Source organism: Dipodomys merriami, unplaced genomic scaffold (genome assembly GCF_024711535.1).
Source record: "Dipodomys merriami isolate MVZ:Mamm:240054 unplaced genomic scaffold, mDipMer1.0.p SCAF_121, whole genome shotgun sequence".
NCBI lineage: Eukaryota > Metazoa > Chordata > Mammalia > Rodentia > Heteromyidae > Dipodomys > Dipodomys merriami.
The window spans coordinates 3486246-3502319 of NW_027202505.1; the positions used below are offsets into that span (position 1 = coordinate 3486246).

The 16074-nt window shown below is 50.7% G+C and overlaps 1 protein-coding gene across 12 annotated transcripts in view; it reads left to right on the plus strand.

The window, feature by feature from the left end:
* Hivep3 (HIVEP zinc finger 3) overlaps positions 1-16074 on the plus strand; it is a 405958-nt gene that overhangs the window by 287559 nt on the left and 102325 nt on the right. The window contains exon 1 of one of the 12 annotated variants that reach the window (XM_070017198.1): positions 8648-8686. The exons of 10 other annotated variants lie outside the window; for them this stretch is intronic. The gene's annotated coding sequence lies outside the window, so the exon portion shown is untranslated. Of the gene's footprint in view, positions 1-8647; positions 8687-14331; positions 14388-16074 lie in introns of those variants that run through there. One more of the 12 variants, XM_070017196.1, reaches the window with a different exon arrangement.

Sequence of the window (16074 nt, forward strand, 5' to 3'; positions counted from 1 at the left end):
GTTTGGGTCTTTACAGTTATGTTCTAGTGTCCCTTGTCTTCCTATACACCCTCATCTCTGTTGCCATATAAGCTTGTCACACAGATTAGATGGGAAGATACATACAAGGAACATTAGTATGCTACTTTGCAGGCAAGCAAGTACCACTGGTCTCCCAGGGATGAAGGAAAGAGATCGTGGAAGTGGGAGAAGAGAGATTGTCTCATTTTACTGATATGCATAGGTAAGTGGAATCCAGGCATAGCTAGATCCAGGAACTGATGGGATATTACTGGGTCTTCAAATTCCTATTTTCCCTACACTTCTTACCTCTACTCCTCTTTTTCTTCCTTTTTTTTAAATTTAATTTTATTTTATTTGTGAACATACTGTACAGAGGGGTTACAATTACATGGGCAGGATAATGCGTACATTTCTTACCAAGCATTGCACCCTCCTCCTTTGGTTTACCCTTTACATCCCTTCCCAGCCTCCCCCCTCCCCCCCAATCCCAATCCTTCTCCTCCCCCCCCCCCCCCCCGCACCAACGTTGTAAAGCTCGTTTTGGACATGACAACTTGTACTTCTCATTGTTGCAACAGGTCCACCTGTATCCTTAAACAACTGGTTTTTCCCCATCTCCTCCACAAGTTATACTGACATCAAATATAGTGAAAGCAGGGGTTATACTGTGGGGGAGGGACATACAAAGCAACAAAGAGATAATCTTATAAATGCGTTAGAAACACATGCATGAAAGAAAAAGCATTAAAATACATATCTAAGGGTTCATTTTCCTGACCTCACATTATCTGACCTTTTCCGCTTGACTCATACATATACTAGATATTACAAATAAGGGAAACCATGGGACCTATGTTTCTTTGGGCCTGGCTTACTTCACTTAATATAATTTTTTTCCAAGTTTTTCCATTTCCTAACAAATGGGGCAATGTCATTCTTTCTGATGGAGGCATAGAATTCCATTGTGTATATATACCACATTTTCTTGATCCATTCATCTGCTGATACTCCTCTTTTTCTTGACCTCAGTCTCATATTCTGTCTTTGGACTTCATCCTCTTACAGAGCATGACACAATGACTACAAGGGTGGAGATGGGCTGTGGGTCCCTGCTAACTACTGACCCTCACCTTATTGGCCTGAGACTCCAGATAGAAAAGCTGCCTATCTTCCCTTCTGTTCGTGTGAAGAATCCCATAGAAGCAATGTGATTGGCCTAGCCTGGGTCACACGGCCTGGACCAATGGGCTATCATGAGTAGTCTGCTTCTGGCTAAGGCAGGAGGATAGGGTTCTGTGCAAGGAGACCACCACTTGAGTTGAGGAGCTCTTGCCAGAAAAAGGAGAGAGAGGATGCTGTGCCACCCATTAGCTTTCACTTAGACAGAAGAGTTATGATAGAGAAATATGTTTACCCTGCTGGCCAGTGGTGGCTCACGCCTATAATTCTAGCTATTCAGGAGGCTGAGATCTGTGGTTCAAAGCTAACCCAGACAGAAAATTCCATGAGACTCTTGTCTCCAATTATGCACCCAAAAAAGCCAGAAATGGAGCTATGGCTCAAGTGGTATAGCAGTAGCCTTGAGCAAGAAAGCACAGGAACAGTACCAGGCCCTAAGTTCAAGCACAGAACACACACACACACACACACACACACACACACACACACACACACACACACACACACACACCATATATGTGTGTATGTATGTATAATATATATGTAATATATATAACATATATGCATGTATATATATATATATATAGTGTGAGACCCTATATGGGCTCATCCTTTCAATCTTACAGATTAGAAAACACACACATATAGTATAAATAGCATACATATAATATATATAGTATATAGTGTGTATATATATACTCTATATACTATATGTGTGTGCATGCGGGGGTTGTGTGGTGTGACTTTGTTATGTCCTTATAATAAGTTCCCCAGACACCTGTGTCTAGAGTCCCTGCCCCCCTGTCCTCCTTTCCAGCTCAGAGGGACACCCACCCCCAGCATTTCTAGCCTTACCCTAAGCCCTTCAGGAAGCACTGAGCAAAGCCTGGGATGGGACTGTCTCCAAGCCCTAAGAACAACGTTACTTCAGCTTCCAGTCATTATCACACTCACCAGCAGAATCCCAGGCTTTGCTGGGTGGTTTCACCCACCATGCCTGCACATGTTGGCCTCTTCTAGACTAGTCCTGAGGGTAAGTTTGAGCCCATCCACACCAGGCACAGGAAGTTGAGGGGACAATGACATCCTCTCCCTGGCTTTCCAGGGTCTGCAGGCTCTGAAACACACAACGCCTCAGGAGTGACATTGCTGCAGAATTAGGTCTCTGCTTCTGGAGTTTGACACTGAGAACAAACGCCTACTTTGGCTAGGAACCCCTGGCAGCTTTGAGGGATACAGTGTTGAGTACCACATACCTGCTCTCCTAATCATGGAACTGACCACAGCCACGACATTACACACTGAAAAAGAAGCTATGAATGTCAAAGGAAACACAATGCTGGGAAGGGTACAACAAGGGATCTAGGAGGGCTGCTGTAAGGTGACATGCTAGGGGAAGTAGAAGACTTGGTTCTGAAGGAAGAGTCCACAGGCTAAGGAAGGGATGCAGAGGCAGGTCGTTCTAGGGGAAGGACATAGCACATGCAAAGACAAAGATCTGAAAAAGACATTATATATCAGGTGAATGAGAGACAGATGAAGCAGGAGGGGTGGCATGGCCACTGAAGCAGGAAGTAGAAGACCTTATAAAAGAACTTGCTTTGTCTCAGTAACAAGGAAGCTGTTTAGAGTCTATCAGCAGGACAGGCCTGGGGCCCACAAGGGCATGGAGTAAATCCTGGAGGAGAGGACATTTTGGGGCCAAGGACCCCTAGGGGAAGATGAGATCTATAAATGAAAAGCCATCAGAAATTCCCAGAGGGGGCTTCTAGCTATTTGAGCCAACATCTGTGAGCTTGAAAATGGGGTGCAGAGGGTGGGGCCGAGGGAAAGGCATCTTGTATAGTACCAGTGAGTGTACCTGCCCCTCACCACTTCCTGCCTGCTGCGTGCATGGTGCATTGGTGCAGACTATGTGACCCACAGGGTTTCCCCAGAATATTGGATGGGGCAAAGGTGCTCCCATAGCTGACCCAAATTGGAGGGTTCTGTCCTTATGGTCTGTGGCCAGGTCAGCCTGGGGTGAGAATAGACATAGAGAAAATAACCATTATGAGGCCTTGAGGGATCAGATCACCTGTAAACTTCATGATCTGCAACAAACCATGGAGAAGCCTGGTGTCCAGGCCAGGGTGCAGACACTGGACGTGGAGTGTCTCATCATTTCAGCTTCCATTCTTTCCCCTTTGCTCTTGGGTTCCTTTGAAATTCCATGTTCCGGGAATACCCAGAACCATCTGGACAGAAAGTCCCCAGAATAACCAGCAAGTGGTGAGGGGCGTCAAGAGGGGGACGAAAGTAATGGCTCCTTAATGTCTCCTTCTACATAGTCTTTGATTTGTTTCATAAGCACCTAGCAAATATTAAGCTCTGACCTGCTTGCTGGGGCCTGATGTCTTGATGGTGGGCTAGCCTTGCATCTATGCGGCATTTAATGCTACTGACCACCTGTTCTGTCTTCATCCTGGGCTCCTCTGGGAAATGTCAGCTCTACCTAGCTGGGTTTGGAGACAAAGAGTGGCCAGGCTGTTGGAGGGTCCAGGCATGAAATCTGGTCACTGTACTTGTGTTTCCTAGTATGTAGAAGGAAAGTAGCTCAACCATGCCTGCAGGCTGTGCCCTGAGCCTGGCATGCAGACTGGTACTTTGCATGCTGTGGTTTTTGCTTCTCATTCTCCATCTTCTCACCAGGAAGAAGCATTTTGATTGTCTTGTTTTTGCAAACTAAGCTTTGTATCCCCTCTCTCCTCTAGCGCAATGCTGTATATAGTCTAGACTTAGAAACAAACCTGATTTATTCACATATACACTGTCCCCAAAAGCACCTACCCAGCCAGGCACTGGTGGCTCACACTTGTAATCCTAGCTACTCAGGAGGCTGAGATCTGAGGATTGAAATTCAAAGCCAGCCTGTCCAGGAAAATCCTGAGACTCTAATCCCCAAAAGCCAGAATTGGAGCTGTGGCTTTAGTGGTAAAGCACTAGCCTTGAATGACACAACTCAGGGACAGCACCCAGGCCCTGAGTTCGAGTACCAGTTCTGGCACAAGATCAAGTGCCTGGAGGGATAGGATAGAACCAGCTCACCGTTCTGGTTTGCTTCACACAACAAAGTTTGATGGGGAGACCAGTAAGTCTATAATCTGTCAGTTCACTGGCTGCTGGTGAGTAAAGCCTAGCTTCCCTCCTGTGAAGGTAGGATTTGGGGAGGCTTTCATAATGCCTGACCTCCTCCAAGGGTTCTGGGAGAGGTAAAGGGTTCTGGGAAGTGGGTGCTTCAATGAGTGGAGGAAATAATGGTCTCAGAAAGTGCTTCCCCCAGGCTGCTGAGTGTCCTTTCTGCTAGGGAACCTTGACTACTGCCCCCTGGCACCTGAGATCACCCATCTGGTCTTTGGGAGATCCCAGCTGTTGCGTTCCAACTGTTCTGTGGTTAAAGCACTGAGCCTGCCATTCTGGGAAGTCCCTTTCTCAGGCCTGAAGTGAGGAGGGGCAGGGAGGTGAGCCAAGTCTGATCAGGTGGGGAGAAGACAACATCCAAAAGCAGGCAAGAGAAAGCTAGCTTGGGAGAAACTGGATGGGTGTTGATTCGTATTTTTTCAAATAATTATGTGCACAAAACTAAAAATGTGGTCTGGCCTTTCATAGTGTGTGTGTGTGTGTGTGTGTGTGTGTGTGTGTGTGTGTGTGTGTGTGTGTGTGTGTGTGTGTGTGTGTGTGTGTGTGTGTGTGTGTGTGTGAGATCTCAGTACATTTCCTTCTAATTTTTTCAAGCCATACGTAACGTCAGGGACATTTAATCCATATGGTTCTGATTCCTTAACACTTAAGCCATCCAAATGTTGTTTTGTAGGATATATTTGCAAATCTCTTTACATAAGATTTTAACTCATTCTGTCACAAAGGGTCGGAGGCAGGATCCTGGAAAGGGTGGGGGAGGGGCAGGGGAGGCAGGTGCTCCTTTTCCTCACTTTCCACTGAATGGCCAGATGGGTACTCAGGGCCCCAACTGCTCAGGCCCCACTGGGGCTAGAGGGAGCCAGGTGGGAGGAGGAAGATGGACAGATGGGGCTCTTCTGCAGACCCACCATTTCCCGGCAGTGTGGCCACCCTTAGCTCCTTTACTTGCCTAGCAACAGGGATGAATTAAACAGGAAGCCCTTAGCCTTGAGCCCAGGGCTTGACCCAGCCTGTGTAGCTTCACCATGCTGTGGGGCAGAACTAAGACAGGTAGAGGCCTGGGGCCACAGACTCATTCCTGAGGAGTCCTGAGATGGCCGTGTCCATGTAGAGGAAAAGCTGGGTCCGGAGCAGCAGAAGGAAGCATTCCATGGGCACTGGCTGCTAAAGTGAGCACCAAGACACAGTCAGGTGATGCATGGCAGAGCTAAGGTGGGGATGTGGGAGACCAATGGGTACCCCTTGTATATCCTACACTTGGGACCTGCTCCATGTGTATGAGTATGGGGGAAGGCTCTAAATAATCCCAAAGACTATGAAGGAAACAGACAAGGAGGTGAGAAGAATGTAAGTTAAGTCACCCATTGCTGAAAGAAAGCTCACACCCTCAGCCCTCTCACCCTACCTGCAGATAGGAATCCCCTCCTTACCCTGAAATGTGGCTCATCCCATTATATCCAACTCCCTAGCCCCCTCCCACCAGTGTCTCCACTTTCTCTTCCCCCTCCCCTGGAGCCAATCAGAAACAGTCAACCTGCTTGTATGCTTCTTCATTAAGGATGTACCTTGAAGGCTTTTCCAGACTTGTCTGATGGTAAAAATCTAATCTACAAGCTCCTCCTCTGAGAAGATTTCCTGTGAATATATTGGCTTCCTTGTCTGGGCTTGTCTGGGATCAAGGCTTCAAGACCTGGATTGGGATCTAGGGGGAGTAGGGATGGACAGAAGCCACCACTGTCTAGAAGATCCCTTGTTCTGCTTGAGGCAGATCCTCATGGTCCCTAACCTTTTAAGAAGGTCAGATGGGAATCAAAGATGGTGTTCATAGGATTCTGGTCATTGGGTATGAAATGACAGATAAGGAGGAAGACAGGATGTCTGGATAGGGTGCAGCTTCTGGGGGCTTCCCCAGGCAGGGGCGGCGGGGAGAAGGGGGGGTCTGTTGGCTAGCTCTGATCTGAACACCATCCATGTTTGTATCCATAGAACTGGATTCATTTCTCTGGCAGTTCCAGAAGGAGTGAATCCCAGACAGAGCAGCCTCTCTGGAACGGAAGAGCAGATGCTCAATCTAAAATTAGGCTGCTGACTACAACTTCGGGAGGCTTCGGGAGTGAATCTGCTTCTTCCAGCTGTCAGTGTGTGGTGAAGTGTACTTAGTCCCTGCTCCTTGTCGAGGCCAAGAAGCAAGGATGGCATCCACCGTCCTACAATCTCCCTGTGCTGCTCTCTCTCTCTCTTTTGCTCTTGACCTGTGAATTCCTCACAAAGACCCTAGAGAGAAGCATGGGAGGCTCTGGGTAGGGAGCCCACAGCTCCAGCTCAGGATCTGCCTCTCTGATGTTGGTATTGAGTGCCCCTCCCCAGGAGCTTAAATGAGCTGTCCAATGTCATCCTATGAGAGGGGAGCCAGACAGGCCTGGAGCCCAACTCCAAACACAGGAGTGATGCAAGTAACAGCTCGGGCTCATGTTTGAAGCTGAGGAATGGTACTCAGGGAAAACTGCTCTCCACTTCTTATTTGCATCTTCTGCTTGGACTCTATTGGGCTCTCACTGAGTGCTCAGGCTAAGCCCTGGTCTCCAAGCTTCCACTCAGTCCTTTCTCACAGATACCCCGCTGGGTGCCCCGGTGGCTTGCTGGGGTCCTCGTCCATCCAGTCAGAGTCCAGGATGGTTTGAGGGACAGGTTGCAGGATATCTGTGGGAAGGTCTGGGGAAGACATCCTGAGAAGGCTTGTTTTCAGACTTGTAAACTTGTGGCTGATGTTGGTAGGCATTTGGAACCTCTGTTCTTAGGAACCAGTAGAATTCATGGTAGGATTACTTTAGATACCTCATCTAGAAAAAATTCTAAAATTGATGTTCTCACAGTGGCACAAGGCAGGGTAGTCTGTCTGACATTCAGCTACCTCAGGGCCTTGGCACCAGCCGTTCCCTTTGCTCATAAAGGCTCTCCCAATCCCATAGGACTTGGAGTCTTTGCTCTGATGCCTCCTGCATCAGATTGCCTCACACCCATGTCCTCCTCATCCCCTCAGTCTCTCCTATCTCCTTTCCATGGTACAAAACTCTTGCTGCTAAGTTATATAACACACATGTTTATTCTGATTCTGGCTTGTTGTCTGTTTCTTGCCTCTGGAACATAAGCTCTATAGAGGCTGGACTTCTGTCCATTTTGCTTACTGATGTGCTCTAAATCCTTAGAACAGAGCCTGGCCCGGAGCACCTGAGTACATGTTACTGAATGAATGAATTCAGAGGAGAGAGAGTCACCTGGGTTCAGGGAAGCCTTTGCTAAACCTTAGTTATGACCCCTCCAGAGGAATTCCATGCCCTAAAGATGCCATGCCTGCCAAGATTTCTCTGGTAACTACAGCAGAGAGTCCCTGTGCTGCCTCTTCCTGAGCCTCAGGGATGGGTGTGATGGTGGCCAATCTATAAAGAACTCCCTCAATAATGAAGTATATAAGTGCTCAGTCAGCATCGCTGAGCACCTGCTGGGTACTCGGTTCCATATTCAGTGCTATGGCCCACAGGGGCACTCACAATTATGTGCTTATCTACAAAGAGACACTTCCAGGTGACTGAGTGAAACCCACCCAATCTCAAAGAGCTCTGCTTTCCTCAGTCTTCTGGTTCATGTGTTTATCTCACCAGAATGCCTCTGAGACATACCTGGGCCATCCTTAACTGGCCTAGGGCTCATCACGATCACATCTAAAATGAACCTTCACCCCTCACCCCCTCTTCCTAACACCAATCCCTTGTGATCTCTTACCTCACACCACATCCATGTGGCTGCTTCCCCCTTCCAAGGCCAGGTTGCAGGATATCAGCCAGAAAGCGTGGGGAAGGCAGCCTGAGGGGACGTGTTTTCGGGCTGAAAGCTCACAGATGACTAGTGTAGAAGCCTTAGGCCCCTGAGTGCTCTCCTAGGTAGCATGACATAGGCTGGCACATTCTGTTTGGCCATGGGTGCAGCATGAAGAGAATGTCTCTGGGTGGCCTTTTCATTGAACACCTACTATATGCCAAGCAGAGCCCCTTAAAACTCACTCATCAGACATAGATCCTTTGCTGGTATGTGCAGAGAAGTTAGCAGAACATGGAATAGGAAGCTTTAACTTCTGCTGAGGCAGGGTGAGGGAAAGAGATAGTAAAGAAAAAGCCAGAAAAACAGAATGTTTGAAGGACACCTGTTGGGTGAGTTTACTAAACAGTTAATGACAGTTGATGGGGGGAGGGGCTGCAAAGGAGCAAGGGAGAATAGGAGTAAAAGGAGAGGCATTCCAGAGAGAGGACAGCACAAGTGAAGATGTGAGGTAAAGAGTCACATTGTGTTTGGGGACTCATGAGTGTTCCTGACCAGGCCAAGCCCTTCACTGGGGAGTAAAGACTCATCTGGGGAGATCTGAGGCTGAAGAAGGATGGAGGATTAAAGTTTTTCAAGGCTGCTGTGGGTGTGGGGCCTGAGCAGGGGTGGAGCCAGACACCTCTACATCCCTTCATTGTTATTCAATAGGGGTTCCTGGAAGTAGCCAGTCCCAATCCTTCCCATACTTCTCTCTTCCTCCCAGTCTTCGGCATCATTCACAGCTTTTAGTCATTGTTGTCATAGTTATTTTCCATAGTGTGCAAGGCCTTTCTGGAACCTATTAATGTCTGAGCACAGGATTTGTCTTGCTTTGGGACTTATTCTTGCCTAGCCCTTGTCCATACAGGTCTGGCCACTTAGACTATCTCAATCACTGATGGATGAAGGTCACCTAAGTGGTGGTGGAGAGTATAGATTTAAAACCATTCCAGAATTTCAATGACCTCTCTTGCTGCTCCTAGAATTCTTTCCACTTATACTTGTTACCTCAGGTGAATGTTTATGAGGTCTGATTGAAATCTCATTCTGCTCACTTTGTAAACTTAGCCTTATTCATTAGAAGGTTCCTCTGCCAAAGAATTTGAGGTGTGGGAGGGATTTCCTTTATTGAGCATCTATTAAGTGCCTGCCTTTCCTTTAAATTTCTGAGTTCTCATTTAATCCTCATCATTTTTCCCTGAGATGTGTTAGCATTCCTCCTCTCATAGCTAAGGAAAGTGGGTGCAGGGAACCACGCAGTAATAAGTGTTGGAGCAGGACCCACATCCGGGGCCGGTATGGACCTAAGCCACAGAGGCTGATACTGTGCTGTACATGAGCACAATACCACGTGCAGAGCAAGCATTTGTTGTTATTAATGATATTGCAATTCTCTTGGCTTGGGCAAACCTGTTCTTACAGCTGCCAGGGAAATGTGGCTTTGACTAATCTCCTGATTTCCTGGAACCAAAAGCCCCGCCTTCCCCACCTGGGGCCTTCTGCGCTCAAAGGAAGTCCCCAGAAACTTCCATGAGAAGCCAGGGTAAGACATTCCAAGACTCTAGTTATTCCCAGTGTCTTTCTGAAGAGATCCTTTCGTTATGTAGGGAAAGCTGGTGAATGAGCTTGAGTCTGACTGGCCTCTTGTGATTGCTATTTACTGGACAGGATGCTCAGAGGGGTACTCTGTTATATCTGTGATGTTCCTGGAGCTGAGATGTGGTTGGACACAGCCAGGTGGTGTCTTAAACAAGCAACAAGTCCAAAGGATTAGGAGCCAGGGCAGTCTGTGCCAAGTGTTGGCCACTCACAGAGAAGGAAGCAGTCAGGGCCACCTGGGAGACCTGAGATGCCTTCACTAGGGCCTGGAAACTGAGTGAGGAGCCAGCAGTGCCACTGTGGGTGTGGGGAACAGTACAGGGAGTCGCATTTGCAAAGTGAACCTGGCTCAGAAACTGAGCCATACTCTAGGGCTAGATCTCAGTCTGGATGAGAAAGATGCAGAAAGCCACGCCTACATGAGCAGTCTGAGGCTCTTATTAAAGGCACTAGCAGGCCTGCTCTTGATTTGGCCTGTTTATCTGAACAGCCCCTCCCCTGCCTTGATCTCAACAAGAAGTTTCATCCCCAAGGCAACACAGAGTGGAGTCTGAACCCTAGAGCTCAAGGACCAGGCTACCACCCACAGCAGCGGGCTAAGGCCTGAGTCAGGAAGCTGGAAATGCAGGGGACTGAGTCTAGCAGAATCCTGGATGGTGCTGTCCATAGACAGTTAGGTCTCTACATAAGAGAGGAGATACAGTATTGAATACATATGCACGTGCTGGCCTGTATGCAGCACATAAGCATAAATGTATGCATGCATGTGCACATGCACGTGTGCGTGCGCACACACACACACACACACACACACACACACACACACACACGTACAGGTAAAATAGCACAGAGCATTTGAATCCAAGAAATGGTAGGCACAGACAGTGAGAAGTGGAGAAGGTTTCGTTTGAAGGAATAAGTCCTAAACATAACCCTGAGGGCTCACAGGGCCAGATGCTCAGCCCTACCTTAAAAATGTTCCTAAGAACACTAAGGCAGTCCCTGGCTCCTTAGGAACAACAGTAAATTCCAGAAGTGCATCTGTAATTCTGTTGTTAAGAGCTGAAAACATTTCACATAGGCACAGCCTTTGAGATGGCAGATCAGATGCCAGCCCTGCCCTGAGTGCTTTTAGCTTGTGAAGTCTCTACAGTGAGATGAAGGCTTTACAGCAGAACCAAGTCTTATGTGTATATGTGTGTGTGTGTGTGTGTGTGTGTGTGTGTGTGTGTGTGTGTGTAGCATCTCCATGGAAACAAGTGCTTGGCATTCTAGCTTGGGACACCTAGAGCACAGTATACTTGATTTGTATCCCTTAGAAGTAGAAGGCACCTTCCCTCCCCCACCACACACACACACACACACACACACACACACACATGCTGACATCTTGAACACTATCTCCTTCCCACCTCAACCTTGCCAAGCAGTAGAATATCACTGAGCAAGCAGGCTTAGGTATCTATTTACCTGTCAGTCTCCATCCTTGGATGGAGCTCCCAGAACACAGGCTTATGGGTGCCATATTCTTTGCACAGGGAAAGTGCTTGATTCACATTTGAGGAATGATGGAATGTGGGAAGGCCCCTGGGGCTGAGTGCTGAGAGTTACTCTCAGGGGCTGAGAGGAATGAAATGGCACCCCTGGCACTATCCACCTTCCCAGTTGTGTTTCATCTAGCCACTAATTCCAGGGTTGGGGTGGTGGCTCACAGAGGGGAGTGGGTCTCAGGCTGCTAGCCTCAAAGCAGGCCTGCCTGTCTGTCCCCAGCCCATGTATCTGAGCTCTGAGGCCAGAATCCTAAAGAGTTGGCCTTCAGTGAGACATGGTGCCAGAACTCAAGTGGGGGCTGGTTTCTGGTGGCTCTGATTGTGGGAGGGACATGGGAAGGCTCCCCAGCTGACACTCCTGGGAGAGATGGCCACAATTGGAGGAGCCTGTGTGGCTGGGAGAGGGGAGAGGTTGAAGAAATTGAGTAGGGCCATGTCTTTTTAATGAAGATGTTCTTGTGAGTTGTACTTTCTTTTCTCTTTGCTGTAGAAATGTCTTGGGCTGTAGTGGGCTGTAGAGGAGTTTTGCCAAGGGAAGGGAGGGAGATAAATCCCAAGCCACTGAAAGGAGAGCCAAGGAGTAGTCAGGGGGAGGAGCCTTCTCAGGGCAGGGCAGCCCTGTGGTCCCATCTCCTAAGCATCTATGCTACTCTAATTGAGAGCCCAGCTCCCAGTCTGTTAGGACTGGCACCCCAGCCACAGTTGTAAGTTTGTTAGGCAATTCTACTCTACATTTGATTAGTCTAGTCTGTCTTTGATTTGCTTCTCAAGATTTTTCATTCACCTAACAAATATTTGCAAAAAGCAATCCTGGGAGAAGAGATGAATCAAGGTAGAAAGTTCCTTGTAGTTTGCCAATGGCAGCACAGAAGAGTCCTGAATGGGGGCAGGACCATCACTGAAGGGGCAGAGGACAGTCCCCCTCCCCCGGCACAGGAACCAGGCCATCAACTGAGCCTATACGAATGACAGAGTCAGGTCTGGAAGCAGTCACCTCCTCTGTCTAAAGCAGAAAATTGGACATGGGGGGAGAGATCTAATTAAGGGTCATACCAACCATTTGCCCACTCGAGGAAAGGACCCATCTAGTTTGAGGGCAGGCTTGACTGGCTATGCGAAGGACACCAAAAGGGTAGAGAGGATGTTTAGTTACCTGGAAAGTCCATGCAAAGGCCCTAAAGAGTAAGAGTGGTGTATGGTTGGGGGGTAATGGGCTGGGAGTGAGGCCTTGAGAGTCACATCAGGGAGCAATGGTCTTCTTCTGGGGTTTCCAGAAACGATGGTCCCTGTTCGAACTGGACTTGGACTCTTAGATCTGATGGCAGTTGTGCGGGCAGGAAGGGTGGTGGTGATTCACAGAATGGCTGTAAAGCATGGCAATCTGGTTAGCAGGGGCTCAGTTGTGTGAGAGTACAGGCCTAAGCCAGCTGTGGATACACTTGCCTTCTCTTCCTGCCAGCTCTGGGGCTCTTGCTTCCTCCTCCAGGAGTGTGCTGCCACTGAGAAAGGCCTCCCTCTGTTAAAGCTGGTGGCCTGGGACAGTTCTCTTGGCTCTGGGCTGAGGGGCTGCATGCTCCGGCAGACGCTGTTGTAGTGAAGGCACAGAAATCCCTTGAGCCACCTAGTCTTGTTCCTTGGGCTCAGGTGAGTTTGATGTCATCACTTTGGAGCCCGAGAAAGACAGAAGTCTCCAGGGAGCCTTCTTGGAGGTGCTGGGCAACCAACACAGGGTACAATGTCTCCTGGGCCCCTGAATTTTTGTGACCCTGGAGAGTGCCTCCCTTCAATTCTGCTCGGCAGGCACCTGCCCTCCCTCTAGTGCAGGCATCCCTGGCCCCCAGTGACCTCCTCCTGAGGCTACTATTCTCTGACAAGTAGGCCTGGCCAGCAGTCAGACCCAGTGGCCTAATGGGTCTGTGGCAGCGGTGGTGGTGAGTTGCTATAAATCCCCTGAGGTTTCTGAGCCATGGGAAACACCCATAAAACTGCAGATGGTCCTGGGGTCTCACAGTCTTGGCCATTTTGCTGGCCGATGGGAGCTGGTTGGGGGGGGCTGGCTCATGTTGGTGCTTTGCTGGACAGAGCACAGCCCAGAGTGACTCAGGCTGGATTCCTGGGATCCAGCAGCTTCTGGTAAAAGCGCTAGCATGACCCCCCCCTCCCCTCCCTACCCTACCAGCGGGAGCCCGGGGAGGCCCAGCCACTCGCCCCGCCCAGTCCTCATTAAAGCGGATTCCCGCCTGGGAAGGCGCTGGCTTCCCGGAGCAGAGCAGCGCCTGGGAGGAAAGCCGTGGGGACCACGCACTTTGGGGACTGTGATGGACGCCTGCAGGGCCCCGGGGCGTCCTAGGCGTGGCGCCTGGTGGCAGAGCCCCGGCGGCGGCCGCCGGGGTTTCCCTGACTGTCCTCCCCGTAGGGCCCGAGAGGAAATGACAGCGCGGTGGGAGGGGCAGCTCGTGGAGTGACACGGCCTGTCCCCGACGCCGCCGCCCGGCGACCCTCCCCGGGGCCCGGGAGCGGGGATTCCCCGGCGCAGGAGCCCCCGTCCCCGCCGCCGCCGGCCGCGCTCCGCCCCACCGTGACCTCGGCTGCCAGGGGATCCCGGGCCCAAGCCGGGCGCGCGCGCGCGGAGGCCGATCCGGCCAGAGAGGCGCCCGGGCGGACGGTGGGGTCCCCGGGGCTCGGCGACAGGAAACTCTGGGGAGTGAATGGAAAGAAGTGGGTGGTCCGGCGCCCGGCGACTTCCCCTGACATCACTGCCCAAATAAGGAGCTTCCAAGCGGCCGCGGGGCGGCCCGGAGCCGCGCCCGCCGCCGGCGCCCGCCCCGCGCCCACCCCGCGCCGCGTGGGCCGCCTGCGAGCGCCCCGGGCACCGCCGGGCGGAGCCGAGCCGGGCGGAGCCGAGCGCGCGGGCGCTGCCGAGCCGCGCGGAGCCCGGGCGCGCAGCCCAGTCCAGCGCAGCGCAGCCCAGCAGGCGCAGCCCAGCGCAGCCCCGAGGCGCAGAGCCCTGGACGCCCGCAGGTAAGCCGCGAGCGCCCCACGCGCCCCGTGTCTCGCGTGCCGCCGCGGCCTGGCCGCCCCGGAGCGCCCCAGCACGGCGCTGGCAAGCAGCGGAGGGGCGGGTGGGAAAGGGTGGGCGCGTGGCGCCCCCTCCCCGGACCCCCAGCCGAAGGGTCGGGGCCGTGCCTGCACATGCTCTGCGCTAGCGTCTCCCAGACGCTACTTGTCACCAGCCCAGGGTGGCACAAGCCTTGTTCCCGCGTTCACACAGTTCTCGGGCACAGCCCCATTCGCCTTGGGCTGGCACAGCCTTCCCGGTCCTGCGAAGACCCTCAGGACCCCCAGGCTCATCCCCAGCAGAGCGGGAACACCCAGCACGGAACTGCCTCGTGTGTTTAACATCCCCAGCCCCGCACCTCCCCCTGGAGGCCTGGTCAGTGTCAGACTGCCAGGCCAACAACCTTGGGCTGTGGGCTCACTGGGAATGAGTTGAAGTAGCCTTGCTCTTGCTCTCCCCTCCCGCCTAGCAGAATAGCATCTGGTGCTGGTATGGAGGGCAGCTTTAGGGGGCCATACCGGCCATGGTAGGGAGCTGTGGTGACTGGCAGGGAGCTATTCTGGTGTTCTCAGAGCAGCTCTTGCTCCATGGCATTTGGGGGAGCATTTAACCCTAACCTCCCTGGGAGCTTAGGAGCTTGGGCTTCAGTCAGGACTAGTGGTGGCTGCAGAACAGGTGCAGGTGATATCAGCCTTGACCTCTTTGTAGGGGGTATCTTGCTAGCAGCCATAATTGCTTTATCTATAAAAATATATCCATGGACAGTCAGGTCCAAGACATAGGAGGAAACTGGTAGAGTCAAGTGATGGGTCCATCACCTGTGGCTCTGGGCAGATGTGAATGACTTTAATCTCTCTTGTATTGTTTTTATCGTCTGAAAAATGGGGATGAGCACCCTCAATGGTATGTTGTCAGGGAGAATTGAGATCATTTAAGTAAAACTGTCTGGTGACTGTAAAGCCCTGTGCACAGGCCAGTTACTGTGGTTTGGGTGATTCCTGGGCTGGCATTTGTCATGGATCTGCTCTGTGACTTAGAACACCATTTCTGTGCCATCATCTGCAGGAAAGGAGGCACTCACAAGTGTCCTTTGTGCCTGTTAGTGGATTTCCCAGTGTGTGTTCCGTTGAATGTCAGTTTAGTTTGGAAGGCCGCTCCATGAGTAAAGGTTTCCCTGTTTGAGTAAGTCTGGCAATTTCTGCAAGCTCTTTATCATCCATCTAGCCAATCACAATCCATATTGGCAAATTAAAGGCTCTGAGAAGTCCCACAATAAAAAGGACCTGTTTAATTTTGTTAAACCCAGCATTTCTTCTCTTGGCTTGGGGCCCTTTGCATGTTATATAGGCTTGTTTTGGGAAGAGACAGTGCTTTGGGGCTACCCTGGGAGGCGATTCTAACTGCCCTTTTTAAATGGAGTGTAAGCAGAAGTCCAGAGCATTAAGTGGCCATCTGAGACCATACAACTGGATGACAGCCTAAGCTGACCCAAGAGTTATTGGTAAAACTAGACTCCCCATCCAGTGCTCTGACCTCCCTGAATTGAGAATTAGAGGTTGACAAAAATTGTCCTCTGGACTAACCTCATTGCTTTATGGGGATAAATTTTGCTTTATCTTGGGATAAACTTAAACATTTGTTGGATGAATT